Source organism: Anser anser (assembly GCF_964211835.1).
Source record: "Anser anser genome assembly, chromosome: 2".
Lineage (NCBI taxonomy): Eukaryota > Metazoa > Chordata > Aves > Anseriformes > Anatidae > Anser > Anser anser.
Genome location: NC_139721.1, coordinates 80,691,308 through 80,704,954, shown reverse-complemented (window position 1 = coordinate 80,704,954; position 13,647 = coordinate 80,691,308). Strand labels below are relative to the sequence as shown.

The window sequence follows — 13,647 nt, the reverse complement described above, 5'->3', positions numbered from 1 at the left end:
TTAACATGGGTGTCCACTTAAAAATGCAGCTGCCCACTGGTGCACAGCCAAACTTCCTTCTGAGGCCACCCTTTGAGTGTGCTGCAGAATGGGATAGATGCAAGTGGCTCTAATGATCTTCTCAGCAGGCTTCTCATAAATGCTTCCTGCAACCCCTGCTCTTTTCATCCTCACCCCGTGGGTCCGCCGTGTCTGCTGAATGGGCAGCGCTTCACGGGCTCGTTAGAAGCTTGTCCAGTTCATCATCTTCATTTACACAAATCATCATTGAAAGGGGGTTGTCTCCTTTGTCTGAAAGGATGCTGCAAGCACAGTATAGAGAGAGACATAAAAATAAATCCACTTCAATGCGCAGGTTTGTCAGTCAGGCTAGCCTGCCATATGTAAATGTTGATGCGCTTTAAGGCTTTTCTTTTCAGAGTCAGGTTCTTTATCAGGTCCCATTTGGATCTACTGCATTATACTTTTATCTACTCTATAGTAAATTTTGCAGCTGATGCTTCTTTGATAAAAACTACTAGAAATCAGACAAGTATTTTTATTCTTCTTTAGGAGGAGACTTAATATGAGAAAAACATACTCAAGAATTCTTTCCTAGTAAATATTTCTAAAAGCGTTGACGTTCAATTGATTTTGGATCTCCATGTTTCGCTGAGATTTTACTTTGATAGTAAGCACTCTTCCATGCCACTATTTTGTTCCCTCCCAGCGCCATTTTTCTGCTGGAGGTGGCTGAAGAGCACGATTGCCCTAAGTTAAAGATGGAGCCTGTTTCTAAATAAAACTATCCTGTGGTTCCTTTGCTGGACGGACACACAAAGCTTTGCTTTGCTTTACTGAGATCAGGATACACCTGCTGCAGGGACTGCGGTGCTGCTGACATGAGTCCCTCACAGTTCATGCAGATAGAGAAAACAAACCCAATCACAACTTCTTTAACGTACATCCTGATGAGAGCAGCTGAATATGTTTCAAACAGCAAAGACGTGCTTGGATTATTTTTTTTTCCCCTAGTATTCTTTCCCTCTCCTAAGCTTATCATCCCTTTTTTGGTGTAAATACAAAGGTCGTGGTTTTCAGTATGGTGGATGACTCATTCTCATGTTTGAGCAATGTGATCAAAATGGAAACAGAGAAATCCCAGTGTGGTATGTATTCCCTGCGGGCAGCGTGCACGAAAAGAAGTCTCTGTGGATGTCAGCTATCCTGAGCAGTGCCAGCATCACGTATGATTGCTTACGGATTCCTGACTATGTGCTAGATCAAAGAAAATGCTTTTAACCTGACAGCGCTGTATCAAAATAAGCGGATTACTTTTCGCCATTGGGTGTATATACATATAACATTTAACAGCCACATATATGTGTACACATGGGGTATTAGAGTATGACTAGTATTTAGCTGGCTCCGCAAGGCTGGGATCAACCAAGCAATCCCTCCTCAACTACTGTGGTGACACCTATTGCTTTGGCTCTCCTTGTAGTTTGTGAAGGTGCCCAGAATGATCCTTCAGGCTCACGGACCTTAAGTCAGCTCACTGAACCACAGCCTTTTACAACCACCCTCAGACCAACTGGGAATCACTCAGCCCTATGAAAACGACCCAAATCCGGAGCTCCTGCAGCCACCAGAAATGCCTGTCCAGCCTGCCCTTGACTGCTCCTACCCTGTCGGGAGAGATTTCCGTGCTAGCTCTGCACCTGACTGTTCCCCCAGCCTCCATCCACACAAAAGGGTTTCGCTGATTCGGAGGGCAGAAGAACGGTGCCAAGAGGCAAAAGGCAAAGCAAAAGAAAACAAATCCCCCGTCTCCTCTGATTTCAGCATAGCATGTAGTAGCGCACTGTTCGGCTGCCAGGTTTATCGCAGCCCGTATGCGCGGGGTAGGTACAGGTCCACCAGCACCTTTCTGCCCCGTGCTCTGCAGGCTTCGTTAAGCGAAGGCGTGCGCCCGCTGCCCGCCGGTCCCTTCTCCCTCGGCTGGGACCAAGGCCACCAGATGGAGCCGTGGGGAAGCGCCTGCACAAATACTGTCTCAGCTGCTTTTACAAACTGTAGAAGCCGTGGGGAGGAGCGGGTTGTATTTTTAGTTACAAACCCCTTTCGCCAAAGACTCCTCGTTAAGCGTGATTTCTCCTTGCCTCGTTTCCTATTGCCTCAACGAGCGAGCAGATGAAGACCGAGGCCCCGCTGCAGGGAGAGCAAAGCAAGGTCCAGCCTGCTCACCACAACAGCCCTGCTGTAGAAATAGGGTAACTGGGATGATTCAAGGAAATGTAAAGAATACAGACATAAAATGGAAAATGTATCTCAATCCTTGGAGCTGCTGTGAAATCCTTAGTCAATGCGGATAAACAGCCGCAACAAATAACGCAACTGAAATTGGAGTGGGAGGAATAATAACTTACGAACAGATGCTGACTGTCTCCAAGTGCGATCTTATCAGCTGTCAAAGTCAGTGGGACCTTGGGTTGTGCGCACACAATGAGCTTAATTATGTATTTTATCAAATGGATAAACTCAGGACCTCAGAGAGCTGGGCTGTAGCCAGCACTATGTGCCATTCACTAGCACGCTTTACAAGAACAGACATTCAATTAGTAGAAAACAAAATCTGAAGAGGAAATGATTGGTTTTATCCATCTTGTGCCTGCCAGAAATTAAGCCTTTGAAGTCAAAGACCGTTTTGTGCTAGTATTAAAGCTTTCTTTTCTGACTCTTGCGCTGCGGCGAGAGTTGCCTCCTTTTGCAATCCTTTCCTAGAAGTCTTCTCATTTCTGAACTGCCTTTGAGAGTACTCTGGAAAAAAAAAATCCTTAAAGGAGAAAAAGGATCCCTGAAGTTTAATGTATTGAAAATTACAATACGGAAATAGTTTTTGCTTATTGAGTCTTACATTTACATACTTCTCCAAAGCGCAGGGTAAGAATTGCATTCTCACTCAACACAAGGAAATCAATTCAATTTATGAAATACCTCCTATAACTTCTGCAGAGTCTGAATCATGACATTTATAGTATTAGAGGTGGAATATACTTGTATTTTTCCCATCGACATTTCTCTAAAATACAACATGTCCATAAAACTTAGTTTCTCTGTAAGTGTATATACAATTTAAAGCCTAAAAAAAGCATCAGTGTAAGATTTTTGGTTTGTGAACAAAGATTGCTTCTTGGGACACACACAAAGAACGCATGTAAATGTAATACAGCTGCTGTAAAATGTATTTTTTAAGGAAATATTGGAAGTCTTATAGACTTCCTTTGCACTAGTAGCTTCCACACAGTGTCAGAAACTGGTAGAATACGTGTTCAGATTGAAACATCTCTGTAAACAACGCAAACAGGACTTGGTTTTGCCTATGATAGCTTTTAACAACACAACGGCTTTACATATTGTAGGTTAAAGAGTGTGTAATGTGATGCTGTTCTGATATTAATAATTTGTAACAAATACATAGTACTAAATGCTAAAGAAAGAAATTCTGAAAGAATTTCTTCCCTGTTTTCCCCAGCTTTACATGCATATCAGTGTAAAGAGGAAGGCATCAGCAATATATCCTGGCTTTTCTCACAGTATCTTCTTGACACCCTGGGGTGACAGGAGCTCAAGCCACCCCCTAGGCCCATGTGCAGGGGACGAGGTCCTTTTGTGCCTGGGGGTGAGAAATGCCTGAGGCTTGGCAGGCAGACCAGAGGTAGTGGTACGGATGGAGCCAGGCAAGATGAGTGCAGCAGACAAGTGACAGAGCCCAGGGAGGCTGGGGAAGGATGGACGAGATGTTTGGTGTCTCACAGGAAGCCGGGGAGCCACAAATATGGGGGGCTGTGGGGAAGTCCGGAAGGACAGAAGGAGGAATGGTAAGGCAGAGAGCAAGATATCAGGTACCCAGGGGAAGCAGAGCAGGAGATGAGGTAGTTGAATGTGGATGAGGAGATGATAGGACAAGGCATGGCAGTTTTAAAGTAAAAGAGCGTAGGTTTAGATTAGATATAAGGAAGAAATTCGTCACTGTGAGGGTGGTGAGGCCCTGGCACAGGCTGCCCAGAGAAGCTGTGGATGCCCCATCCCTGGAGGTGTTCAAGGCCAGGCTGGATGGGGCTCAGTGAATCAGTCATAGGCTTTGTCGGTTGTTCAGGCCCCTGTCTGGTATGGCCCTCAGGATCGGTGCTCCTAGAGAAAGACCAGCATTTCCAAAGTTTGTACGCCAAAATAGGAGGAATCTCTCTGGAGGGAGCAATAGCAGCACATCCTCTCAGCCGTGTGGCTGTGCCCAGAGGTGGGTCTCCAGGCGTGTCCTCCGAGAGGAGGGAGCGTGCTGGGCAGCGCTCACGGAGATGTGACTTGGTTACACAGCACTTGGGTTTGGAGCAGATTATCCCTTCCTCTTCTGCTTTTACATACAGCAACCCATTTTAAATGACCAGATCACCTAAATCACTAACCGAACCAGCCACACCTTGGAGCATTTACAGGCTCCTAGAATGGGGCACGTCCGCATGGGAACCATCTGAGCTACCACCACGCTCCTGCTCTGACACCCGGGCTGTTTTGTTCATCACCACAGACCACCACACTTCCTTGTATAACAGGAGAGGATCAGGAACATTTTCAGTTCCGTTTCTGTTGCCTGGTAGGTTAAACAAAAATAAATCAGTTGACTTCTTTGTGTTGAAACCAGTTTTGATAACCCATTTCTATAAAAACCAGGTCTCATCACACAAAGCCCAGGCTACTTTCACTTCTGTAGACCAAAGCAGGGTTTAATGTCCTGAATATCAGGGAATGACCAAAGGTGGGTACAGTGTTCAAACCACTGTGCATGGCTCTATGAAGAGACAAAACAGCTCTCCAAGGTACAGCCTTACTCCAGCCTGTTCCTTGAGAGAGAGCTCATAAGCCCTCATCCCAGTAGAATACAACTATGTAAATTGTTTGCTGAGTTTTAGACTTGGGTCTTCTTCCTGTCCCCGTGTTAGTTTTCAAGTCACCCAGGTGTTAGTTTTCAAGTCACCTGTGAAATTTATGGTTCTTTTCACAAAACGTTTTTGCTGTAGACCTCAGTATATAGAAATGAAGTAATCATGGCTCCAACACAGACGAAATAATCGATGTCACTTTTCAGATTAATAGTGAGAAAGACATGTGTCTGCAAAGAGCAAGTCTTGAAGGCTCTCTTTTCCCTCCCTGAATGGATGTCCGATTAGAGCAGCTTATCCCATATTAAGGCTGACACAGTACCAAAGACACTGCATGCAGCTCAAGGCTCCCACATGCTGCAAGCCGCCCAGATAGGATGTTCCCATTGAACTCACTAGATATTCTTCACCAAGCAGCACTGGTTACGTGACTGGATCACATAGGAGTTTTGGCACATATCAGGAAAAATGCTCTTGTCAAGGCCTCGTGATGCTGCAGTCTGTTGAAAGGTCCCAGCCCTATGCTGCCAGCTGAGTGGGAAAAGTTTGTAATCTTTCACCAGCACCTGACAAGGTCACCATGTTTTCAGAAGGTCTTGCTGCTTAGTTTGTGTGCATCTACACAAGAATAGATACATTTGCCGTCAGTTAATTTTGGTGAGCTCTGGGAGTGCAGGCTACCCCCACAACTTGCAGTCCTGCATGAATCTCATTATGCTTGTGACATTCATACTTCCTCTGTAGATTAAGGTTTTGCAGCTCTGACCTACATTCATTAAGCCAGCAGCTGCAGCTCTTTATCACCATGTAGTTGTTACTACACCTCTGCTGGTGGCTTTCAACCCCGTAATGAAGCAGAGTGGATCGTGTACTTCAGCTGCTAGCTGCCAGACCTCATACACCTTGCTACATGGACATTTTCACCCTGGTTTTAAGCTAATGTGTCAGACGGTGATGTGGGGTGACCAAGGAGCCAGCACCTGCAGGTACCAAATAGGGAAGGGTGTCTGGGCAGTAACCTCCTAGGCTGCCTTCACAGCCATCTCCAGGGATTTATACTGTGAAAAAGTATCTCCTTTTTTTTAATGTGTGCACTTCCCATCTTTCAATTTGATGAATATTCCCTCATTTTGCAAAGTAGGAAAAAGAGAAGCCCCTGATCTCTTCTTCACATCATTTCTCATTGCCCAGGCTTGTATTAAGGTCCCCTCCTAGTTTTCTGCTTTCTAGGGAATACAGTCTGACTCCTTCAAACCTCGCTTTGATTGGGAAGGTTTTGTACTTGCTTTGTCTTACAAAATTCCTCCAGACCCTTGTGATGATACCTTTTGTGAAATCTGTTGACCAGTGAATGCACGGTGTTATTCCTGGGCCTGCCCTGTGCTTGGTTATTTGAAATGGTCTTAAAATCCTTTCCTTTTTCTAACTTGCAGCCCATTCTTTAAACTTCCTTATATCTTGTCAACATTTTTGATTGCACATTGAGCAATGATTTTCACTGAGTTCTGTAATGCCACCCGGGTCACTTTATGAAATCGAGACAGTTAATTTAGAGCCCTTAAGGTGCTTGAAATGCTCTCATTACCCCTCCAGCCTGTATTGCTTTACATTTACTGACACCGAATTTCATTTCTGCTCATCTAACTAGTTCACATCTCTGAAGATAATAGCGAAGAATTCCAGGAGGGCACTTTACCAGGAAAAGTATGGCTCTATGTTAGTTACCAGCTAGCCTGTGCAATGAGGGAAACAGGAGTCTGTTCAAGCTTCACTCGGGGAGCATGCTGAGGTGAAAAGTGGGGGGCTGTCTGTTTTAGACACTCGGATTTCCTATGTAAGCAACATAATAAGGCTGTGCCCTTTGTGGCTCTGAAGGCAGTGTCGCCAGGATTAATGAGTGATGACTTCATTTGCAGAACTGGTGCCGGTTAGCTATTTTAACACCCTAATCTGACAGGTACTTTTAGTGAAATGCATCAGATGGAGCCACGGCGCTAGCTTTCTTCTGCTTCCCAATGACTATAACATCGAGTCAAGTAAAAAATGTTTTGTCCTAACCACGCAGGGAAAATTTTTGCGTAGGAATAACCCTGGTGAAGGGTATTCATGCAGCATGTGGATCCAAATTTTCACATGGATTTATTAAAAAAGCTTTTCCTTCAAGACAGAGAAAAAAAAAGTCAGACATTTTGGGCATAAACACGTCTTTCTGGAAATCTTGGGTGGTTCGCTCTGAAATCTGCGAACACCCACTCCTCCCTACTGTCTAGAGCAGAGAGGCCACGGGGGTGTTTCAGTGCACTTTAACAACCGCATCTGCAGGGGCGACAGCACACAAGGCGCACCCTGAGAGCTGCTCGCCTCCTAGCATATAACTAACTGTTCCAAAAAGCACCAAAATAATCAGTAAATGACAACTGTGCGTGATTTTGTGATCGGTTTTGTGGCATTACGTTGTCACCAAGGCATCATTAAAGCAGTGGTATTTGGGACGTGAGCATGTTCAAGTTCACGGTGACTCCATTTAGCACAACCCTTTCCCTTCTCCTCTTCCTCCCCTTAGACAGAAAACTGGGGAGGAAAATTTGCAGCTCCCAGCTCCTTCCTTTTCTGGGGGGAATGATGGGGACTGATGTTCTTGCCATGGAAATAGCTCCAATATGAATGCTGGGCACCTCCCTTTGAGCTCTGCCAGCATTGCTAACTCACTTTGGCCAGCAGTCTGGCTGCAAACAGGAGTCAAGGGCTGATGCCTCCAGAGGTTTACGCAGCCCAGTGCTGGAGATCCTCAGGCCACAACTACACCTTTGCCACTCGCTGCCCCGCAGCACTGCCGTGCCTTCTGCACCTGCCCCTGCTTCACAGAAAAGCTGTTTTAGAGCCTGACAAATTCAGCAGTGTTGTTGCGTTTCTCATCCCTCTCCCTGTAATATCTAGTTGCCGTAGTTACCTCGTGTATCTAAGGCAACCAGATGTTACAGACGGAGCACTGAAATAGCATCAACAAGTGTAAAAATCACAAGTGCTTTAACTAGCTGGCCCGGGTTAAGCCGCCGGGGGCGGTTTCCCTCCCAGCTCTGTCCTGTGCCACCTCCTCTGACAAAACACGATGGCCCAAAGCCCCACCCAGCCTGGCCTTAAAACCTCCAGGGATGGGGCACCCACAGCTTCTCTGGGCAGCCTGTGCCAGGGCCTCACAGAGCAGGTTGCCCCGAGAAGTTGTGGATGCCCCATCCCCGGAAATGATCAAGGCCAGGCTGAACAGCAAAGAATTAGTAGGTAAAATTCTGAGTTAAAAATTTCTTCCTTATATCTAATCTGAATCTACCCTCTTTCAGTTTAAGGCCATTAATGCAGCAGGGGTGAGTGAGGGGCATTTACAGCAAGTCAGGTGGTTTCCACTGCCTAAAGTCCAGCATTGGGCTACCTGACAGCCTCCAGGACATTAACGTGTTGTGGTTTTGGGGTATAGACTTGCCAGACTCAAAACACCAGGCTGTTAATCCCTGTTCCCTCCTGACCAAGGATCCTGCCAAGCTTGCAAAGAGCAAATAAAAGTGTTTCTTAGGTTTCGTTATTTTCCTTCATAAAATGGCAGCTGCTCCAAGCCACCCCAAAAGGCGGAGAACTCAGGCGTGGAAGAGTGCACGGGAGGCGCTCAGAAGCACACCGATGTGCTGCAAGAAATAAGAAAGACAACGACTACACCTGCACCAGAACAGCTACTCTGGGTGAGTAATATTTACTAGCCGTAAGCCAGTCCATGGCTACGAGGCAGGAGGGTCAGGTAGGAGAGCCTCGCGTGCTCTGCCACGCGGTGGGTGGCAGCTGCCACCAGACTGCAGACAGAGCTGTCCCCAAAAACCCTCGAAGGGCTTTGGCACATGCAGGTTTTTTGTTTTACATAAAATGTAATGGAAAAGGAAGGGTTAAGGAGATGGGAAACTCCTAGGCTAAGCACGGCTGCATTACGAGGAAAATTAAAACTACTCCTGCAAGGTGCTGCCTTTATTCCACCTTTATTCGCTTTATTCCTGCCTTTATTCACTCTACAGCTGTTGCCTTTTAACTCCCTCCAATTCCTTGCGAGGGCCCAGGGAGAGCTCCCGAGCAATTAATTTCACGTGGTAAAAGCACCTTTCTCTCAAGGCTGTAAAAGCACAAATCAGACATAACACCCTTCCCAGGCACCTTTCTCAAGACTGAAGGAAGCAGGTGTTGAGCATTACACTAATTTTAAACCCACAATTAGCATAACTTGAATCCTGGCCCAGTTCCAGGCTAATTCATTCTATTATTCCAAACTGAGCTCCCCTGCTGACTTTACTCGAAAGCAGGAGGCCAGGCCCTCTGCCCACCTATGCCTTTTTGTTATTCTGCTCTGGGTGCAGGAAATGGGGTGGCAGGGAGCTGCTGCAGGGTTCCTGCATGCCCTCCATCGAAGAGGTGTAGCTGACATGGCCACAGCCCACCTGCTCTTCTGCCATGAAAGCAGCATTGGTGGCAAAAAACCCTTGGGAAGCCCTTGGTGCTATTGGAAGATGTCAAGTGTGTTGGCGAGGTGGGGAAGGAGCTCGCAGTCTGGTTGCATGCCGGGTATCACAGGATCATCTGGGTTGGAAAAGACCTTCAAGATCATCCAGTCCATCCATCAGCCTCACCTACTGAGTCCCATCGCTAAACCCCGTCCCTTAGAGCTGCAGTACGTGTAGGTTAAACCTGCCACTGGCTCTGTGGCGTTTTGGCTGGACGAGAGTTGCCGGATTTAACTCTCTGTGTAAGTGCTGGTTGCATTGCATCGGGCAGGGAGCAGGGCAGGAGGGGAAGAAAAGGGGGGTGAGGGAAAGGACTCTGCACGTTCAGCCAAGTTCAAGTTCTGGCTAAAATACTCAAATGGTCAGAAAGGCACAGAAATGTCATTGGTACATGACGGGCTCCGGAGCTTGCTGTGCTCCAAGGAGGAAGCCATGGGGTGAAGGTGAAAGAAGATGAGGGCCCCAGGGGCACTGTGGCGCTGGCACAGGCTGAGTGACGTGCTGTCTGGCACACAGGGAAATAAGCTACATACACAAAAACTACAAACTGGGCTGGGTAGGATGTACAAGCAATTAGTGCCGATCAGCAGTTCCCTCTGCTGGCTGAGCTAACGAAGTTATGCCTTCCATCCTACTGGCCTATCTCTGATACTGCAAGGGTGCAGGTATTGAGTGACGTGGTATCTCTGTGCGTAAACTTAACGGGGATGGCTACATAAAACAGTGCCACGGGGGATCTGTGCAACAAATAATAAAAGCGTGGCTCGCTCTACTGCCATCAAACTCTTCTCTGATAATAAAAGAGCCGAGCAGCTACAGATGCTTGCTCTGGGAGCGATCCTGACATACATTTCCCCAGATGATTCGGAGCCGCTGCTAGTAATAATTTGTGTTGGTTTGGTTGCTGCATCATTTTGCAGGTTTGTTTGTGTGTGTACATGTGCTGTTTGTTATGGGCTTTGAGCAAGGATGTGAGTCTACCCATTGTTTACTTTTTTGAAATATTTTTTTTAAGAGACTGTGCATTTTGAAATGCAGCAAGATACTTTTTTCCCCTCTTTATTTCTTCGAGAAATGATAAAGCGGACCATAGATTTGTCTTCTGTGTCTCTTACACGATAAGGAGATGTGGTGACTTAAGTAAAACAAGTTATGAGCCAATTGTTGTCAAAATTCAAAGGCTTAAGTCACCCAGAAATGAGAAATGGAGGAAACCCATTTTAGGTCAAGTTGTCAGTATCCGAGCTGTGTTTTCTTCTGTCCAAGCGATTCTCCACGATGTGGCTCCTCAGGGAAGGAGGGCTCACTGTAAATCCACGGTCTGCTCATGGACCTAAAAAACATCAGCAGGAGTCACAGCTCACACAGTGATCCTATGAAAACATTTTTACAGACAATTGTGCCTTTTTTTTTTTTTTTTTTTGCGTTTTATGGATTTCATTAAAATCTTGAGGGTTTTGTGTATGGTTTTTTTTTTTTTTTTTAATGTGAATGACTGATTTGCTCTGCGCTTTTGGACATCTCTGTCTACCTCCATACAGAAGGGAATGAAATTGTTAAGTAATGGTTTTCGCATCCAGGGGAGCTGGCTCCAGTCCTGTGTTTCCGGCTGCTGAACACTTTGCGCTGTGAGATTCTTGTGGGTTTTTGTGAAGAGCCCTCGCACCTTCTCCTACGCGGCCCTCGCCATTCAGCGAGCAGAAGGGCTGGATGCTGGGCAGCCACTTTCATCCCCCTGCCAGGGAGACCTGCTCCTGTCTGGCCAAAGCTGTAAAGGGTTTTGAAACATGGGCTTGAACTCCTCAGGAAAACTTCAGCTACACCCAGAGCAGCAGCCGAACACCAGCATCTCATGCCCAGACCGGGCTTACTGTGGGAATGACTGGATGCTGCCAGGGAAAACGGCGGGAGGTGAGGGTGGCCAAGCTAAACAACTGCTGTCTGGGCCCATGTCGTCCTCTCCTTCCTTCTCCTCCTCCTCGGGAGGATGGCGGGGAGCAGCAGCCCTCCGATGTGTGGCTGGGGTGGGGGCACCCTGCTCGTCTCCCCCCTGGCTGTGGGGCCAGGGACCCCCCTATGCTTGGTGTTGAGCCTTGTGGCTTCGACTCGCCCCCGCGATGTCTGATGCTTGAGTGCTCCTGGCTGCATGTGCTATGAAGTGCTCGCACTTTCCTACTTGAACTGCGGGAATTTGCATACAAAAAGCCCAATTAGCCCTGATCAAGTGATATTTAGGTTGCGGTATTAAGCAGCCAGAAGCAGAGACAGTCAAGTTGCGAGCTGAACATGTTTCCCTTCTAAAACTGAAACATTTGGTGGTGTCATAGGAATTTTTTAGTAACCTGCTCACACTAATTTTATAGCTTTTCTTGTCAGGTTTCCACCAGTACACTAAAATTGAATTTCTATAATGGCAGGAAGTTTAATTTAAATTTTTTTTTTAAATATTTTTACATACAGTATTGAGCATTATTTACAGATGCATTAACTCACCATTGCCACATGAAATTAATGTGATTTATGCTACTAATTGCATTAACCAACCAGGCAATAACGGTAATAGAACTGCAAAAGTAGCCACTTCTGCACAAAGTCCTCATTCCCTTTGTGGTCTGAGCTAGCAACTCCCTTTCAGTAAAGACTAGGTGATGTTTAGCTAATTACCCCCAACTAATTCCTGATTTACTGAAGCACAATCAATGCTTAACTTACCCATTGCTTTGTATACTGGGCCACTTGACCTGCTAAAACATAAGCCTGCTGATTTAAACAGGTTGGGAGGTTTCATTACAGGGGATAGAAAATAGACAAAGCGGGGAAAGCCCACGTGGAAATACGTTCCTGGCAAGTGTTTCCCTTCCTGCATGCACCTACACTTTATATATGTCAGTCACGTGGGAAATTCACAAGTCCCAGTGCGAGAACCCAAAAGCACTGGTATGCAAATGCCAGAGCTCTAGTACGTGGGCTCCCCCTTCGCAGCATTTAGATGAAAAGTGCCGGTGCCCACACTGCAAATGTGGCACGCTGTGGTGTGCTGTTTCAACTACTGAGTGCACTGGGTTTTTTTTGGGGGGGGGTGGGTGGGAATGGCTACACACAGATGCATCAAATCTAAGCTAAAAGAAGCACTTTCCTTCAATAAACAATGTTTAAATCAGTTGCTCCTTGGGATTTGCCACTGAATTAACTCCTATGTCGTAAAAGGGAGCTTCAAAGCTTTGGGATGGGAGGAAGCTTACTCTGAGATGCTTGCAGTCAGAAAATACCCAAATATATCTTGAGAGAGGCTGAGGAGGGAAAAAAAAAAAGCACACAACAAAAACAAACAAACAAACGGGGAAAGAGGAAAAGTGATTCACTAGCAGCAGAAAGGAGGAGGTGGGTTGTTTTTAAGCAGTAGTTTTACACTTTTTTTGATTTGCAGATTGGTGAGTAGCTGATTTTCACCTCGTGCCAGTCAGGTGGGAGGCTCCTGAGCAGCAACCCAGCAGCCTGCAGGGCCCAGGTGATATCTGCTGTAGGATAAGGGTCTTGTGGAGGCTTCTGGACTCATCCTGTCCCATGCTAGGGACCTGTAGGGATGAGCACGTGAGGGTGACGGTGCCAGCAGGCTGGGGGATGAATGCTTGGGTCTGGAAATGGCAGCAGAAGGTGAGGGCAGGGCGACCGGGAGGTGTTTGGCAGAGGAGGGTGAGGAAGGAAGTCACAGGCAGGCTGAAGGAAGAGGAGAAGGAGGGTTTGTAGTATGTGAAGGTGCAGTACAAAACTTGTGCTGGGTTTCATATGCTGACAATAAATCTGTATGTCTTAGGGTGAAAAGGAATGAAAATGTATTCTAGAGATCCTAAAAAAATAATAATAATCTTTGAGAGCAAAGCTGTATTTAATTTGGTTATAATCCTCTGAACTGAGATATATTTCAACTTGACTGAAGACTCTTGAGCACTGCTCACAGAGGAAACCTGATCACTTTTGGCAGAGGGAAGAAAAATTGTCTGTTAAAACTAAATTCTCTCAGCTGGCACATTTATCGCCACAGATCAATGAAAACCAGAGGATAAATAAAAGCAGACTTTGAAAATGAACGGATAGATGTCCAGGAGCCAAAATCTCTCTTTTTTTTCTTTTGTTTTCTTCTTCTGGGTTTCTTCTTTTGATTTTTCTCCCCTGAAGAAAACTAAATTGAAATG

The 13,647-nt window shown here is 46.2% G+C and overlaps 1 long non-coding RNA gene across 2 annotated transcripts; it reads left to right on the top strand.

Annotated features, from left to right (window-relative positions):
• Positions 1-5,635: 5,635 nt before the first annotated feature.
• Positions 5,636-12,502, top strand: LOC310893428. 2 transcript variants are annotated; one of them, XR_014578976.1, is made up of 3 exons: positions 5,636-5,905; positions 8,518-8,650; positions 11,035-12,502. It is a non-coding gene; the product is annotated as an uncharacterized lncRNA (long non-coding RNA). The 2 variants fall into 2 exon arrangements; XR_014578977.1 differs by lacking the exon at positions 5,636-5,905 and adding an exon at positions 7,600-8,198.
• The last annotated feature ends 1,145 nt before the right edge of the window (positions 12,503-13,647 follow it).